Below are 17,475 nucleotides of genomic sequence, written 5' to 3' on the forward strand. Positions count from 1 at the left end.
CCTGATTCTGTGAGCAGTCGACCATGCTGCCTAGGGCTTCATTTGATTGAGCTGTCTTTGATTTCTTCCTCTACACTCCCTTCCCTGTCTCCTCAGAGAAGGGGAGACCTCCCCTGGGTATCAACGTGCCTTGGCATATCAAGTTGTAGTAGAGCTGGGCACATCTTCTATTGTTGCTTTTAGTCCCCGAGCCAAGGCTATTCTCCACTTTTTCTTCTATTCTCTTTAGTGTATCTGGTTTTGACCCACTTGGACTTGAGTTATGTGTAGGATGACAGATATAGATTCTTCTAACCAGCACCATTTGGTGAAGATGTTTTCTTTGTTCCATTGTATAGCTTTGGCTTCTTTGCCAAAAGTCAAGTGTCCATAGTTGTGTGGATTTACTTCTGTTTCTTCAGTTCTATTCCATTGATCAACCTGTCTCCTTTTATGCCAATACTATGTATTTTTTTATTACTATTGCTCTGTAATACAGTTTGAGAACAGGAATGGTTATACCTTCAGATGTTCTTTTGTTGTATATGACTTTTAACTTTCCTGGGTTTTTGTTTTTCGATATGAGGTTAAGAATTGTTTTTCCAAGGTCTAAAGAATTCTGTTGATATTTTGATGGGAATTGCACTGAATCTGTAGATTACTTTTGGCAATTTGGCATATATATATATATATATATATATATATATATATATGTGATTTTTATTATAATTTATTCACATTACATCCCTATTGTTGTCCCCTCAATCATATCTTCCCACTCCCACCCTCCCTCCCTTCCTCCACCCTATTCCCCTCCCCTAGACCTCTGACAAAGGGACCCTCCTCCCCCACAGTCTTGACTAAGGCTTATCCTGTCTCAGGGTAGCCTACATCCTCTTCCTTTGTGTGCACACAGGGCCTCCTCGCCAAGGGGAAGTGATCAACTCGGTGGGCACCAGAGTTCATGTCAGAGGCAATCTGTTCTCCCCAACCCAACCTGGAAGAATGAGCTGTCCATTGGCTATATCTGAAAAGAGCGTCTATGTTCGCTGCATACATTGTCCTTGGTTGGTGCATCAGTTTGTGCAAGCCCCACTGGGTCCAGATCTGCCAGCCTTGATGGTCTCCCTGTGGGGCTCCTGAACTCTCCGAAATCCTTCCATCCCATGATTCTTCCGTTACAACTCTCAGTGTTCCTCCCAGAGTCCTGCTGAGAGTCCCAGCATCTGTCCCAATCCCACACTGGGTGGAGTCTCTCAAAGGGCATTTATATTGGGCTAATATTCATTTGTAAGTGAGTATATACCATGGGTCTGGGTTACCTCACTAAGGGTGATCTTTTCTAGTTCCGTACATTTGCCTTCAATTTTCAAGATATCCTTCACAAAGGTTTTTTAAAATGCCAGCACAATGCTAAGCCCTGGTGATAACAGAATAGGATAGAATATTTGCTTCACACAGTGCATGCTCCATCGGGGCAGATATACAATACACAGGTGAAATGCTGGTTGTCTCATGACTCACCTGGATGATGTCATCTGCTTTTGGATGCTCTTTAAGTTGGTTGTAAAGTCATCCCACTGACAGTGTGTGAAGCTGAGGGAGTCCTCTGATCGAATCACAGGTTCTTGGTCCCTTGTGATACTTTTGCTTCCCGTTGCCAAACAAATATGGTCTTATCATTCCCCGTATCTCACAAAAGCAGCATCCTGTGCCCAGAGCCAGGCTTTGGAGTGAGGCTGACCTGGCTTCCCTCACTTCTACATAAAATATGTAGTGGATGAGCTTAGAGAGGTGGGCATGGTGGTGTCAGTGAAGACAACTGGGGTATCTTTATAAAGATTTTCACTTTGTGGAATAAGAAATGTTAGAGTCAAGAGGCCATTTTGCCCAGCCCTGCACCTAGTAACCTCTTGTTGAACTTGGCTCCCTGCTGAAGTAATGAGTAGCATTGGGAATCTGGAGATGGGCCTGGTTTCTTGAAGTGTTGTCTATAGACCATAAGCATGGTGGTCACTTAGGGTATGTGGAAATGTGCAGGGTCCTGAGTGACTGATTTCCCAAAACCTAAATGACTTCAATATTTTCCAAGTGGGTGAGACCCTTAGTGCTTGTGACTTGCTTGTGGTCCATAATACTAATTAGTGGCCCGAGCTTTTCTTAGAGTTAAATCATCTTGTAATGTCCAAGTCTGTTGGAAGAGTCACTGATCCTCACCATCTGCCCTGAAATTTTTCCTGTATGGAGGACTACACTGTGTCACCTGGGACCCTAGCCTGCCTCTGTCCCAGCTAAGGCTTCCATTCATGTAGGAACCAGGCCCGACTGGGCTGTCTGCCTGTCTTGCTGTTTCATGTCCTGTTTCTAGCAGCTTCCACGTCTGTGTTTATCTTGGTTAGCTAGTCGTGTTTACTGCTCTGAGAACGCGCCTCTCCCTTCCTTGAGACTTTTCCTCCTGTGTGTGATCACCTCTTGAGGGATTTCACCTGGGAGGAGGATTCCTGTTTGGCTGCCTATAAGAAGGCTCTTTGGAATTCTGGGAGAAGAAGAAGAAACCGCTGCTGTGGCTGCTGCTGCAGCTGCTGCTCTCTTAGCACGAAGGACCCACTGTGTTATTGTGTGTGTGTGTGTGTGAGTGTGTGTGTGCGTGAGTTAAATCCACAGTCCCTCGCCCTCGACTTGGTACCATTGTGGCGCAGGCGCCATACACTCAGAACTTTGAGGTCTGGGCTAGTTGATTTTTCTCAACTTGACACAAATTTAGACATATATGGGTAGAGGGAATCTTAATTGAGAAAATGCTTTAATAAGATTGGCCTGTAGGCAAGTCTATGGGGTATTGCTTTGATTAATGAGAGATGTAGGAGGGGCTAGCTCACTGTGGATGTTGCCACCCCTGCACAGGTGGTCCTACATGCTATAAGAAATCAGGTTGATGCCGGGCACAGTGGCGCACGCCTCTGATCCCAGCACTCGGGAGGCAGAGGCAGGCAGATCACTGTGAGTTCGAGGCCTGCCAGGTCTACAAAGTGAATCTAGGACAGCCAAGGCTACACAGAAAAACATTGTCTTGAGAAACAGAGAGATGGGAGGGAGGGAGAGAGAGAAGAGAGAGAGGAGAGAGGGGGGAGGGGAGAGAGAAGAAAGGAGAGAAAGAGAGAAGAGAAGAGAAGAGAAGAGAGGAGAAGAGGAGAGAGAGAGAGAGAGAGAGAGAGAGAGAGAGAGAGAGAGAGAGAGAGAGAGAGAGAGAGAGAAATGTGGTGCTGGAGGATGGGGAGGTGGAGAAGCAAGCAAACAAGCAAGGTAAGCAAGCTGCTAAGCAGCACTCCTTGAACTCTGCCTCATCTTCTGTGTCTAGGATCCTGCCTCAGCTTCCTTGGATGATGAACTATAAGCTATAAGATAAAATTAACTCTTTCCCCCCTGAGTCGCGTTTGGCCACGGTGTTTTATACCAGCAATAGAAACACTAACTAAACCAGGGTCCAAACGCATAGCCATCCACGTGTCAGGCAGACTGCAGCCTCCATGTATCCCATTTCCGGGAATAGAGTGTGAGGCATTTTTTTTTTGTAGTGCTTGGATTTAAACCTATGGCCTTTGTGCATTCCAGGAAGGTGGGACAGGAGGGTAGACTGGCCAGGGGCTTGTTCACAGAAGGGGCTGAGCAGGCACACTGGGCTTACACACTGTGTTCATGGCCCCAGTGGCATGGCTGGATAAGGAGGTGAGTCTGTATATCACGTAGCAATGCCTGGCTAACTCATGTCCCTTTCTGAGAGGCTAAAAGAGAGATTAACTGAAAGAGCTGTCACTGGGATGTCACATTCCCTGATATTGACACTCCGGTCACTGCCAAGAGCATCCTGGACCATATGTCAAGGTTCACTGCCTCACACTGCCTGCCTCAGGAAAGGACACTGTGCTCTTCTGTGGACACTAGTGACCCCAGATGTAGAGATGTAAGGGGTAGGTGCCCCAAAATAAGAGCCTGTGAAACATACAAATTGGTGCCTGGGCACCACCTCCCGGAATATTTGGGAAGCATTTGAACAAGGAATCTCCAAGCCAAGAGTCAGAGAGATGTGATCTTGTGCCTGGCTCTGGTTCACTCTCCCTACCAGGTAGGGCCTAGGATTGGGTTTGGAAGGGGTGGCATCCGTCATTGGACAGATATTGGAAGACAGAATGAGCCATTGGCCTCAGAGAACGATTTCCTAGATCCTAGCTCCTTCTGATGTCACTGCTCTAAATTATGATGCCCGGTAAGAAACTCAATCACAGGAATGCTGTTACTATGACAACAGATCCTAGAGCAGGGCCACAGTCTGTCTGTCCAACACATTAACCGCAGTCTTCCCCAGCGATGTCGGGAAGTCATGCTGCATTGCTTTGGTCAAAAATTCCTCCTTAGCCAGGCAATGGTGGTGCATGCCTTTAATCACAGCACTCGGGAAGCAGAGTCAGGTGGATCTCTGAGTTCAAGGCCAGCCTGGCCACAGAGCTAGTTCCAGGGCAGCTAGGGCTACACAGAGAGACTCTGTCTCAGAAAGAAAAATCCTTTCAATATTTCTTTGTTTTATATGTCTGAATGCTTTGCCCTCCTGAGTGCCTGTGCACCCCCATGCATGCACGGTGCCTACAGAGGCCAGAAGAGGAAGTTGAATCCCTAGGATTTGGAGTTATGGGTGGTTGTGAGCCAGCAAGCTGATGCCGGGAACTGAACCTGGGTCTTCTGCGAGAACAGCAAATGCTCTAAACCACCGAGCCATCACCAGGCCCCAAATTCTTTTTTTTTTTCTAATTAAATTTTTTTTATTAGAGAGAGAGAGAGAGAGAGAGAGAGAGAGAGAGAGAGAGAGAGAGTGTGTGTGTATGTGTGTGTGTGTGTGTGTGTAAGTATTCCTCGGGCCTGAGAGCAATTGCCTTGATTCTCTGAGCATCTCCAGCTGCTTCTGTCAAAATTTCATGTGCAGTTGCCAACACCAGCTTCTAGATGGGGCTCTTAAGAGCACGTGACCACTTTGTTTTGCTCTTCCCGAGTTTCAGCTCATAGAGTTAGGGCAAGATTTCAAACGCACCCTGAGGAATATTCTTTCCTGTGCTAAGCAAAGGGTTGCCAAAGTTCTGAAGACTCCAACTCTGCAGATAGTTGGCTTAGATGGATTCTTTGGCAGCTAGTGAGGTGGTGTTTTGGCTTGCTTCTAGACAACAGATTTTTTAAAAAAGTCTCTGGGGTAAAAGGAGACAGACAGACCTCCCTACCTACTAGAGAAAAGGGCACTAGTTTGGTTTCCAGAATTGAATCACTTATTTTCTCTTTTTGTCCTTATAATCAATTGCAGGAACTATTTAAGAGGTCAGCAATAGCATCTTTGAAGAAGAGGGGGTTAAGAAATCAGCTCTGCCACCGAGAGACCCATCCCTCCGCACACAACAGTTTTAAACTGGGGATGAAGGATAGCTGGGAGTCGAGGTAGGGGTAGTTGGAAAGAGGTCCCCGTGTAGAGGAAAGAAAGCAAATCTGATTGCAGCTGTCAGGAGGACTATGGTGAACTCTGTTTACAAACGCCCAGAAGTCAGAGCTGGAAAGGACAGCAGGAGCCTTCCACTGTCCCCACCTCGAATACCTGGTCCCAGAAGCTCCATGACATCCCACCCCCACCCCCAGATTGCTTGGCACACTATTCTGGTGCTAAAAGTCCACACATCAACAAAGACACAATGTAGTTGATAGGACTTCATTAATTTTTTTCCCCTCTTACACATTCCCATTGTGGAGTACAGGAAAAGGCTGATAATATATGTGCCCTGGGTGTCATGTGCAAGCCAGCTGACAGGTAGCATGGGTGAGGAATCTTCCTCTTTTTCCCTCTTTCTCCTCCTCCTCCTCTTCCTCCTCCTCCTCCTCTTTTCCCTTCCTCCCTCTCACTATACAGTCCAGGTTGGTTTCACATTCTTTTTTTTTTTTTAAAGCTAGCATCAAACAACAGGTTCATTTTAGCATCTCATAATTAGATGCTACCATACTTTGCTCTTATTTGTACTCTGCCTCTTATTGTTGATCCTCTTTCTCCCTCCAAATAGTTTTCCCTCTTGCACATCTTCCTCCCCTTAAGATGTCTTCTTTTCCATAAGTTCCCTGTTTACCTTTCTCTCCCTCTCCTGCTCTCCCCTACTTCTCTCTGTGTCTGTGTCTGTGTCTGTCTGTCTGTCTCTGTCTCTCTCCCTCCCTCCCTCCTCCCCCCCTCACACACACACACTCCTAGATCCTGCATATAAAAGGAAACATGGTTTTGTTTTGAGTCTGGCTTATTCTGTTTAATAATCTCCACCTGCCTTACCCATCTATCTGTTGATAGATATCTAGGCTGGCTCATTTCTTAGCTACTGTCAATACTGCAGCAATAAATATGGATGTGCAAGTACCTTTGCGGGCTGTTGACTTAGAGTCCCAAGAACAATATAGCTGGAGCATATATGTGACCTTCTATCTTCTCGTACTTTAGGAGCCTCCACACTGACTTCCACAGTGACAGCATTGCTTTGTATTCCTACCATCAGTGAATACATTTGCACCTTCCACCTTGGTTTTAGTAACAGTCACTGTGACTGGGGTAAGATTTGCATTTCCCTACTTGCTGAAGATGGTGAACACTTTCTTCATTTATTTATTAGTCACTAGGGTTTCTCCTTTTGAGAACTGTCTTATTTAGATTTTGGCATTTAATTTTTTAAAATTATTTATTGTAATTTTGGGAGATTATTATAATATAATTATATAATTTCCTTCCTTTTTCTCCATCCAAACCCTCTACACACCCTCTTTTCTCTCTTTCAAATTCATGGCTTTTTTTTTTTTTCTAGACAAGGTTTCACTGTGTACCCTTGGCTGTCCTGGAGCTCTCTTTGTAAATCAGGGTGGCCTTGAACTCACAGAGATCTGCCTGCCTCTGCCTCCTGAGTGCTGGGATTAAAGGCATGTGTCACCACACGTCTTGTTTTTTTCTTTTCACTAATTGCTGTTACATACATGTACATATTTATGTATATGTATACACATATATGTATATGTGTTTCTTGGTACATGCATATGCCTGTACACATCTACATATACATTTTCTTAATATACATGAACACACTGTGCTCCGTCTGTATTAATGTTACTTGCATGCATTCTTCAGGGCTGACCATTTGATATTGGATAACCAGTTACTGCGCTCTTCCCTGGTGAGGGCTGCTTCTCCTCCTCCCAGCATTCCTTAGCTGCTTGTAGCTCTTTGCGTAGAGTTGAGGGATACTGAACTTTTTTATAGGTCTTTATATTGTAACTGTGACTCCTGTGTCTGATGTATCATTTTCTGTCTCTTCATTTTTCTTATTATTTCTTGAGAGTTTACTATACAAGAACTTTTTAACTTCATGAGCACTATTTGTCAATTTGAGGGGATTATTTCCCGTGTTATTTGAGTCCCTTTCAGAAAACCCTTGCCTGAGCCTATACCTCGAAATGTTTTCTCCTCCCAGTTTCAGACATTTCAAGTCTTACACTAATGTCTGGGGTCACCCTGAGCCAACCTTGTGCTGGATGTGAGCTAGGCATTCAGTTTCATTCTTCTTGCTGTCTGCCCAGCACAATGTGGAAGAGGCTGCCCTTCCTCCAGTGTGTGCTTGGGACATCTTGATAGAACATTAGGTGTTTGATTTATCGGATGTATTGTGATTTATTTCTGAGTCACCTATTCTGCCCACCAGTCTGTGGGCTTGTGGCAAGTTTAGATCTATTCTCAGCACTGTGGTTAATGTCTGGCTCCTCCATTTTGTTCTATATACTTGTCTTTACCAGGCATGCTACTTCTGTTCTGTAGTATAGTTTGGCATCAAGCATTGCCTGTTTTCAGCAGTGCTTCTTCTGCTTAGGACTGTTTCAGCTATTTGGGGTCTTTGTGCTATCATACTAATATGGATTGCGTTTTTTACTTTTGTGAAGAATGCGTCTGGAGTTTTGATGGGCGTTGTGTTAAAATGTAGATTTCTTTTAGTAATATAATCATTTTTACAGTAATCCCACCAATCCAAGTGTATGAAAGATCTTTACATCATCTAGGATCTTCAGTTATTTCTTCAGTGTCTTAAAGTTTTCATTGTAAAGGTCTTGTATCGTTGTCAGTTAGTTAGACTTATTCCCAGGTATTTTATCTCTAAGCCACTGTGAATGAGATTTCCCCAACTCTGATTACTTGCTTTCATTATTGGTATATTGGAAGGGTACTTAAAACTACATCATCATCTATTTATTTGTTTGTTTATTTATTCATGTGTGCATAAATGTGCATAACACAGAATGTGTGGAGGTCATGAGACCATTAATAAGAATTGTCTCTCTCCTTTCATCATATGGGTCCCATGGGTTGAACATAGGTTGTCAGGCTTAGTGGCCAAAATTTTAACCCATGGAGCCATTTTTCTGTCCTACCGCTGGCTTTTGTATGTTGTTTGAGCTTTGAGTTACTCTCTCCAAAGTGTGTGTTCAGTATAAGAGTTTTCTGGTGAGTCTTCGTAAGTATAGGCTCGTGTCATCTGCATGTGGAGATGCACTGGTTTTTCACTTTCCTGTTTGTATCCCTTTTATTTCTTCCTCTGGTCTTCTCGCTGTAGTTAAGGCTTTGGGAAACACATTGAATATGAGCACTGAGAGTGGTGCGCTTGTCTACTTTAGAGGAAATCTTCCTAGCTTTTCCCATTTGGGATAATGTCAGCTAAAGGTTTGTCAGAGAGCTTTTATTAAGATCCCTCCCCTGTAATCTTAGCTCCTGATCATGATTATGCTCAACTTTGTCAAGGGCCTTTTATGCATGTATTGCGTTGATAATGTGACTATGTCCTTAAGTCTATTTATTGATGTGGCACCCTCACAGAGAAGACTGTGTATTCTGTACCAGTCAAATGGAATACTTGATATCTGTTCAATGCATTTGATCTATGATTTAGACTAACTCTGAGGTGGTTTCCAGTTTATCTGACATATCTAAAGATAAGGATAGGTATGGAAGTTATTATTATACCAGAAGCTATCTAACCCCTTTGCCTGTTAGTGTTTGTTTTGTAAAATTGACAGCTCCAACATTCAGTGTGTATACATTTACAATTTTTACCTGTAAAAATATGTAGTGCCTTTCTTTGTCTCTTCTGAATAATTTTTATTTGAAGTCAAAACTTTAAGATATGAGAATAGGTACTATAGTTTGTTTCAACTTCCATTTTCTTGCTAGACTGCCATACTTTGTGGGCATCTTTGCCAGTGAGATGTGTTTCTTGGCAACAACACAGTTAAATCTAGGTTTTAACCAAGTCAGCCATTCTGTGCTTCTCAGTAGTGAGTTTTGGCAATTTACAGCCAAGACTATTATTGACAGACATTTACTAATTCTTACCATCTTGTTTTTCTAGTTGATTGGATCGTTGTTTATTAACTTCTTTCTTCCCTAGTAACAGAGATTTTCTGGTTTCTTCCTGTCCTAGTTAGGCTTACTATCACTGTGATGAAAAAAACCATGATAAATGCAGCTCAGAGAGGGAAAGGTTTATTTCACTCATAGTTCCGTGTAACAATTAATTATTGAAAGTAGTGAGGGCAGGAACTGACACAGAAGCCATGAAGGAATTATGCTTACAGGCTTACTCCTCATGGCTTGCTCAGCGTGCTTTCTTATAGAACCCAGGACCCAACAAGCCCAGGGATGGCACCACCCACAATGGACTGTCTTCTCCAATCAATCACTAATTAAGAAAATGCCATACAGGCTTGTCTACAACCTGATCTTAAGGAGACGTTTTCTTAATTGAGGTTCCCTCCTCTCAGATGAGTTTAGCTTGTGTCAGGTTGATAAATAATATCCAGCACACTTCTGTCGCAGCTTTGTTCATTTTCCGTCCTGCAGTTTCATGGCTGATACTCATTTTCCTCTTTTTCTATGTGTTGTAGTATTTATTTAAGTATCATCTGCATTACTGGGTTAGTGGTCATGAACTACCTTAGTGTGTACTTGTCTTCAAATGTCCTTATGTCTTCATCAAGTTTAAAAGATAACTTTGTTAGATAATAAGTCTTGGTTGAGTGTTACTTTTCATGCTTTGAAATAGACCTTGCTCTCCTGTCCTGTCCTTGGTAGGCATGTTAGCACTTCTCTTTTATCCTTTAATAGTGTTTCTTTGCTTTACAATTTTGTATATCCTGACAATAATGTGTCGAGAGGTTCTGCTCTCATCATGTCTAATTGGAACTATGAACGCCTCTTCTGTCTTTGATGTCCATTTCTTTTCCTATACGTGGGAGATTTTTCTGTTATTTCCTTTCATGGACATCTATAATTTTTAATCTTAGCCCTTTCTTCCATTCTGTAGGTTTTTAGGTTGTGTTCTAGAGTTCTTGGAACTCTTGTGGTCATGCTTGCCAGTTTTACTGTATTGATGCTTGAGAGTAGTGTTTCACTGACTGTGCCCATCATCCTTGGTATCCTCCCTGACCCCACTCCCCTTTTTCGGCTTTGTTGAGTCTATTGTTGAAGCTCTCCGCTATGTTTTTTATTTGGGTTGAATTTCTTTCTTTCTTTCCACCCCCCCCCCTTTGCCCCTCTGTCCCCCTTTGCCCCTCTGTGTAGCCTTTGCTGTCCTGGACTCGCTCTGTAGACCAGACTGGTCTTGAACTCACAGGATCCGCCTGCCTCTGCCTCCCAAGTGCTGGGATTAGAGGCATGTGCCACCATGCCCGGCAATGGGTTGAATTTCTTATTTCCAATATTTGTATTTGTTCTGTTTTGAAATCTGTTTCCTTGCTCAGGTTTTCTTTTGTGTTGCTTTTTCATCCATTTTACTGGTTTCTCATTTATTTGGTTGACATTTTCCTTCATTTTGTTGCCTGTCCTCTTTGTGTCCTGGATTTCATTTGCTTGTGTGCAATCTCCATGGAGCCATTGGTCTTTTTCTCTAGTAAACTTTCAAAATCATCACCTTCCATTTTACCATCTCTGTATGGTAAATGAAATTCATAGTGAAGACATTTAGACAGCTGTGGTACCTTGCTTTTTAAGTTTCTTGTATTCCTGTATTGTGTATCTATTAGAGTGGATAATCTTCCAGTTTTATTTGCGGAATTTTTACTGAAAAGGCTGCTCTTGAGGACTCAATTCCCAGTGCCACTCAGAGAAAAGAAATCATGCTTCCATGAAGAAATATGCTTGCAGTGAGGTGGCTCAGCTGGTAAAAAAAAAATGCTTTCTGAGCATGCCTGATGACCTGTGTAGGATCACAAACCCCACAGAAACCTGTGTGCAGTGCTTGCATTTGTAATCTCAGAACTCCTACATAGATATGGTGATGGAGATAGCATCTAGTGGTTTCAATAAATATGGCCTCTATAGATCCATACGGAGTGGCACAATAAGAAGGTATGGCCTTTTTGGAGGAAGTACATCATGAGGAGGTGGACTTTGAGGTCTCAGAAACTCAATCCCAGGCTCAGAGGCTCTCTGCCACTTCCTGCTGCCTGCGGGTCGAGGTGTAGGACCCTCAGCTCCCTCTCCAGCACCATGTCCATTTGCACACTGCTATGCTTCCCACCATAAAGATAGTGGACTAAACCTCTCAACTGTAAGCCAGCCCCAAGTAAATGTTTTCCTTGTGAATAGTTTCCTTGGCCATGGTGTCTCTTCACAGCAACAGAAACCCTAACTAAGACGCAAGAGAATCACCTAGAAGCTTGGGGGCAGCTAGTCTTAGCAAGGTGGAAAGACAACTCCTGACAGTGGTCCTCTGGTCTCCACACATAGGGACCTGCACCCACCAACGCTGTTAATTGTAAATAAAGCCGAACTAAAAATTAGATCAGGTATGAAAGGGGGAAACATAAAAATCTTTTAAAATATTAAGTAAAAATACTGCTAGACACATAGTTAGAAGAAAAAGGGGAAGTTAAGGGACAAGGAGGAAGGCTACGGGCAGGGGTTGGGTTGTCTACAAGGAACAGTGGGAGGAGGCGGAAGTCCTACAAGCAGCTTCTCTCTGCATCCTCAGAACTAGGAGAGGGTCAGTGATGTGCATGTGGGGTGTGAACTTGTGGCTTGTGCTGGTGTTCAGACAGGCCTGGACAGGTGCCTGATGTCCACTGGAGCCATCGTTACTTGAATAGCTTTTCCTTCTTTGCATTCCCACTGCCAGCTACACTCAGCTTTGCAGTCTGTGGACTGGGCACATTTTTTTTTTTCTCACTCTGAGTGCGGTAAGCAACCACAACACTGAGATCTATCAGTACAGGCAGAGGACATGTCGTCACGATTTCCTGATCTCTTAAATAAAAATAGTCATGCTGCTGGGGGGTTAATTCCTGTCTCTAGAGCTGTGAAAGGCAGACAGGCTCAGCCAGTAATCACCTCCTGACTGAAGCTCAGTGCTCTCAGATTCCAAGGCCGCCAATGGAACCAGGGCTACACACATGACTCTCCAAGGCAAGCCTCCTGCTGCCTGCACATTTTAGCTTCCTGCCCTTCTCCAGACTGTTGCCAGAGCTGTCTTACTCTGGGGCTGAGGCAGGATAAATGCAAGCATGCTGCTTTGGGGCTATTCCCCTGTGTTCATGCTCAGCTTTGAACAATGGGTGCCCTCTCAAGTTGGTACCCTGGCACCGTCCTCCACTTCATATGGTGGGACAGATCTGGATTCCTCCCCGCTGCTGGCTGGCTGTGGAGGAGTCAGTCTCACTTACACCTGCAACTGGATTTGAGACGTCGAGGGTGCGGATTTGGATTTGTCCTGAGGATGAAACTGCTTGGGTTACCTTCTGATCGCGCAGCTGTCACCTGCCTCATCCTGTGTGCCAGGGAGCAGTGTGGCTGGAGCTGTGTTCTGTTTGGCACCATGTCCACTGTCTTTTCTCCCAGTGAAAGAGTAATTTTCACGAGACCTGGTGGCAAACACCTTTAATCCCAGCACTCAGGAGGCAGAGACAGGCGGATCTCTAAGTCCAAGGCCAGCCTGGTCTACAGAGCGAGTTCCAAGACAGCCAGGGGTACACAAAGAAACCTGTAATGGAAGTTTTGGTTTCTTCACAAACTCAATTGTGTTATGTAAATATGTTTTTGTTCTAATCCCAAGTGTGGGATTTTACTTTGAGCTTTAGCTTGTCCACACCTATTAGTTATCTTGTTCAGGGCGCGGTTTTGGCAGCTGTCAACTGCCTGCCTGGTACTGCACAGAGAGGGGCGTGGTCTAGGGCTCTGAGGCTATAAGACACAGTGAGCGTGGGTGGGTGGTGTGCGGTGCTGGCCTGTGGCATGTAGCAGTTTGATGAGACCAGAGACAGATGGTGTTACAGAGAGACAGAGAGAAACACTCCGAGGAGCAGCAGATTAGAGGAGACTGCTGGCTGCACCTGCTGTTGACAGAGACGGGGTAGAGCCCCCAAAGAACCCAAATGACTCAAAGCAGCTGGGAGAAGTAAAGGGGTCCCCTCTCCCCACTAACCTTTCTCCTACATAGGGTTGGGAAGCTGGAAGGGAGGTTGAGGCCTAAGCACCTCAAATAAAGTAGAGTTTTAAAAAGAGTGCTACGGAAACCCTGTCTCAAACAAAACAAAACAAAGGGTTTTACATATAGGGATTTTTTTTTTTGGTCCAAGTACAATGTAATAACTAAGGGCACTTAGAGATAAGAAAGGCGTGTTTTGGTAAGCATTGTTTAAAACAATGGACTTTGAATTATAGCTGTCCCTTGGGACTTAGGGTATGTCGTTCAGAATCCCTGGCAAAGAACAAATCTCCAGATGTCTATTTGCATATAATCTGTGAGCTTGCTCCCGTTCATCTTAAGACACCTCTACCTATAAGGCCTTCTACAAAGCAAATATTATAATATATTTGACGTAGGGTACCCATTAGGGAATCATGACAAGAAACAGTCTCGTCTTATATTCAACTTAGATGCCAGGGTATTTCTCCCTGACTATTTGGTTGGTAAGACAGCTGTAGAACCCACAGGCATGGGGCCCGCTGTCTGAAGTCTCTGTCTGGCAAGGTGGTGAGAAGGGAATGGAGGGAAGGTGATTCTGGTGTGAAAGCTAGACCCAAGGCTAACGTTCCGAGGGATGTACCAGATCAGGTTATCACTGTCCGTGTGTTGCTGCAGAGTCAGACTTGAAGGTCGCATTGAGTGACAGGTCATTTCCACTGCTGATCCCAGCAAGCACTCAGTTCACCCATTTTAAAATGCTAAAGCTGATTCTTGATTATTTTTTTTCTTTTTAAAAAACTATTCAGTACTAGGTACCGAACTTATGGCCTCCTGTGTGCTAGGCAACTGTTCTACCACTGAGCTACATACACACAGGCCAAATATATATATATTTGAGTTAGAGTTTCACTAAGTTGTCCAAGTTGGTTGTGAATTCATATGGAAACCAGTGTGGCCTTGAACTTGTCCAAGCTCCTCCTGCTACAGTCTAAGTAGCCAAGCTTTATATGCATGTCCACCATGCTTAGTACACATGTCTGTTTTTAGGGTCTGTTATAGTCCCATTCAAGTGTCCCTCCTTAACCTTTATGAGCAGAAGAGACCGAAAACCTAAAACCAAATTTCTGTGGGGATTTAAGAGGCAGACCCAGAGAAGAAAGCTTTCTTTGTCACTGTGATACTGTCCCCTCTCAAATCTGGGCCTCCTTGTGGTACTTAGAATATCCCTGTCCCCACGGCTCCCTCATTAGGCACACCTTCCCAATTCCGCTCTCTGTGCATCATTGCAGAAGCCAGAGAAACACTGCTGGCGGCTTAGCACATTCTCCACAGCCACTCACTGGGAAGGAAGCCCAAGGCCCTGTCACTAGAGATCCCAGAAGCAATAAAAGCAGATCTTAAACTCTGGTGCCCCATCTCTGACCTCGGCCCCTGGATGGGGAGGCATGGTGGCACTCAGAGGAAGGATAGGAAGTTCCCAAGAAGAGACTCGATACCCTACAAGCATATATAGGCGGTGGAGGTCCCCCTCAGTCACAGACATAGGGGAGGGGAGTAGGGGGGAAGCAGAAGGGCGGGAGGAATGGGAGGATATAAGGGATGGGCTAACAACTGAGATGTAATATGAATAAATTAATAATTTTTTTTAAAAAAGCAGATCTTAGCATCTTAGCCCCAACAGTCTCTGGGCTTTTTCTTGTTAATGGAGGCAGCACTGGTAGCAATGAACCTCTTCCATTGCTAGCTCAAAGACGAGAAGAGCGTGGCTTGACACGGTGTCCTTCCTACCTTGTGCCTCTGCACTGGGCTCAGAGTAACAAAGCGTGTGCTCCTGTTGCAGCATGGATGGGGACGCAGGGGGCTAGAAGGCATGCTGGCCCAGCTGGGTGAGGCTGGGCGCAACGCGAGGTCAGTCTGCTGTGTGCTAACCTCCACAAGGCCAGAGGCCAGAGGAGTTTTCTTCCTGCTTCTGTTATTGGGGTTTTTTTTGTTTGTTTGTTTGTTCTGTTTGTTTTTCAGGACAGGGTTTCTCTTTGTAACCTCTGCTGTCCTGAAGTCGATCTGTAGAGCAGGCTGGTCTTGAACTCTGCCTCCTGAGTGCTAGGATTAAAGGCATGCGCCACCACGCCCAGCTTGTAATTTGACCAGGAGTTGGATTTCTGTTGCTCAGATTTTCAGGGGTAAAGGGCCCTTCATCAGAGGAAAGACACATATGAGAACCTGGGATGTCCAATGAAAGACAATACAGAGGACAGAGAGGAAGGCATGAAGGATGTTACCTCAGCCTTAACCAGGTCTACACATCCTCTGTAAAGATGTTTCTTTTTTCCAGCCACTTATCTGTGTCAGGGCCTCAATATTGGAAACCGTATTCATTTTCATGGTGTCTAGCAGCAGGTTAATTTGGTCAAGGGCGGGGGCAAAGGGTTGAAACACTGTCAACATTCCATTCTGTGCACAGGACTGCAGAGTCCAGTGCTTCAAAAAGGCAAGAGCGAGCCAAGGAGCTTCTTGGAGCTGCCAGAGGGGGAGGGGTAGAATCAAGGCAGGCCCCACCATGCTGGGTGGAGCAGGGCAGTGAACAGAGCTCTGAGGCCAGGTTACCTGGATCTGAATGTCAGTCCCCGCACTGTGTGATCTTGTGGAAACTACTTATTGTTCCCTGCTTCAGTTTCCTCATCTTGAAAAGGACAGTACACGCACGCACGCACGCACGCACGCACGCACGCACGCACGCACGCACGCACGCACACTCCTACCTAGCTTATAGAAGTAGTGAGAAAATGAAAAAAGCTAAAAGGAAGTTAGTTAGGGTGTAAAAAAAAAATCCCAGTAACTGGCAAACTGACAGAATCAGGAGGTCAAGGTCCTTGGCTACAAGGCTAGCTGAAGGCCAGGCTGGGCTACGTGCGACTCTGTTTAAAAAAACAAAAAGAAAACAGGTTGAGTATGTAATAGGCACACACAGCTTGAGCCTACTCACTCAGCACTGTTTAATTCATGAGAAAAAGGACTGGAAAGTCACCAGGCTGTTCTGGTACTATAAATAACGCTGAGTCTACACTCAATGGGATCAAAACCAGCCAACATTGTGAAACTTACTGGTGCAAGTCAAACTGCTAAAGTTACAAAGTGTTAAAATGTTTTTTGTTTGTTTCTTTGGGGGGGGAGGGGTGCAAACCTGGGTGATATTTTGACGTTTCCATTAACATCCTTTCTCCGTGTTTATGTCCTGTGTGCAGTCCTGTCCCTGCCAAAGGGGCCATGTTCAATTACATTGGCCTGTGGTGTGGACTAAGCTTCCTTGGAAGGCAGGAGCAAGAAAGGCCCTGAACACAACAGGCAACAGAAAAAGGGAAACCCCCTTTTTAGCATTCCCCCTTTCCTGTGGAAGCTTCTGGAGATCTCCAGATCTCCCCCCACCCCCCACCCCCACCCAGCCCCTGTGGGACTGGAGAAGTGTCCTGTGAAACCTGGGGCACCCCTGCCAGGAGCTCTGCACCTTGTGCTTGGAGTCCTGCTGTCTGGCAGTTTGTGGTCATCCCCGTTCCAGTCTGATCCTGCCCCAACTGGGACACCCCCAGGCTCTATAGGACCCACCTTGGGTTCTCCCCCAAGCCCGACTGACAGCGGCAGTTTAGAGACGTTAGCAAATCCTGCGTACCAACTAGCAGCAGAAGGGCCCTGAGCTGAGTCTGCTCAGTACAAGATGTAGCTGAGCCATTGTTTGAGCTGTGCATCTGTCAATCAGCAGACAGTTGGATACATAGGTATGGGAGTGGCAAAAGACCAGAAGAACCACAGGGCAGAAAATAACTGGATTTTTTTTCAAAGATTAGCAGGCTGCTCTGAAGAATCATGTTTTCCCCTCTTGGGCCCTGGGTGCCAACTGCCTTCCTGCCCCACCCTGGCTGGTTGCTCCCTGTGTCTGCACTGGTAAGAGGGTGTGGGGGCCTCAGCAGCAGGAAGCCCTTTGTTTATGCGGTGCTGACCT

This window comes from Acomys minous (genome assembly GCF_964271855.1).
Source record: "Acomys minous genome assembly, chromosome: 6".
Lineage (NCBI taxonomy): Eukaryota > Metazoa > Chordata > Mammalia > Rodentia > Muridae > Acomys > Acomys minous.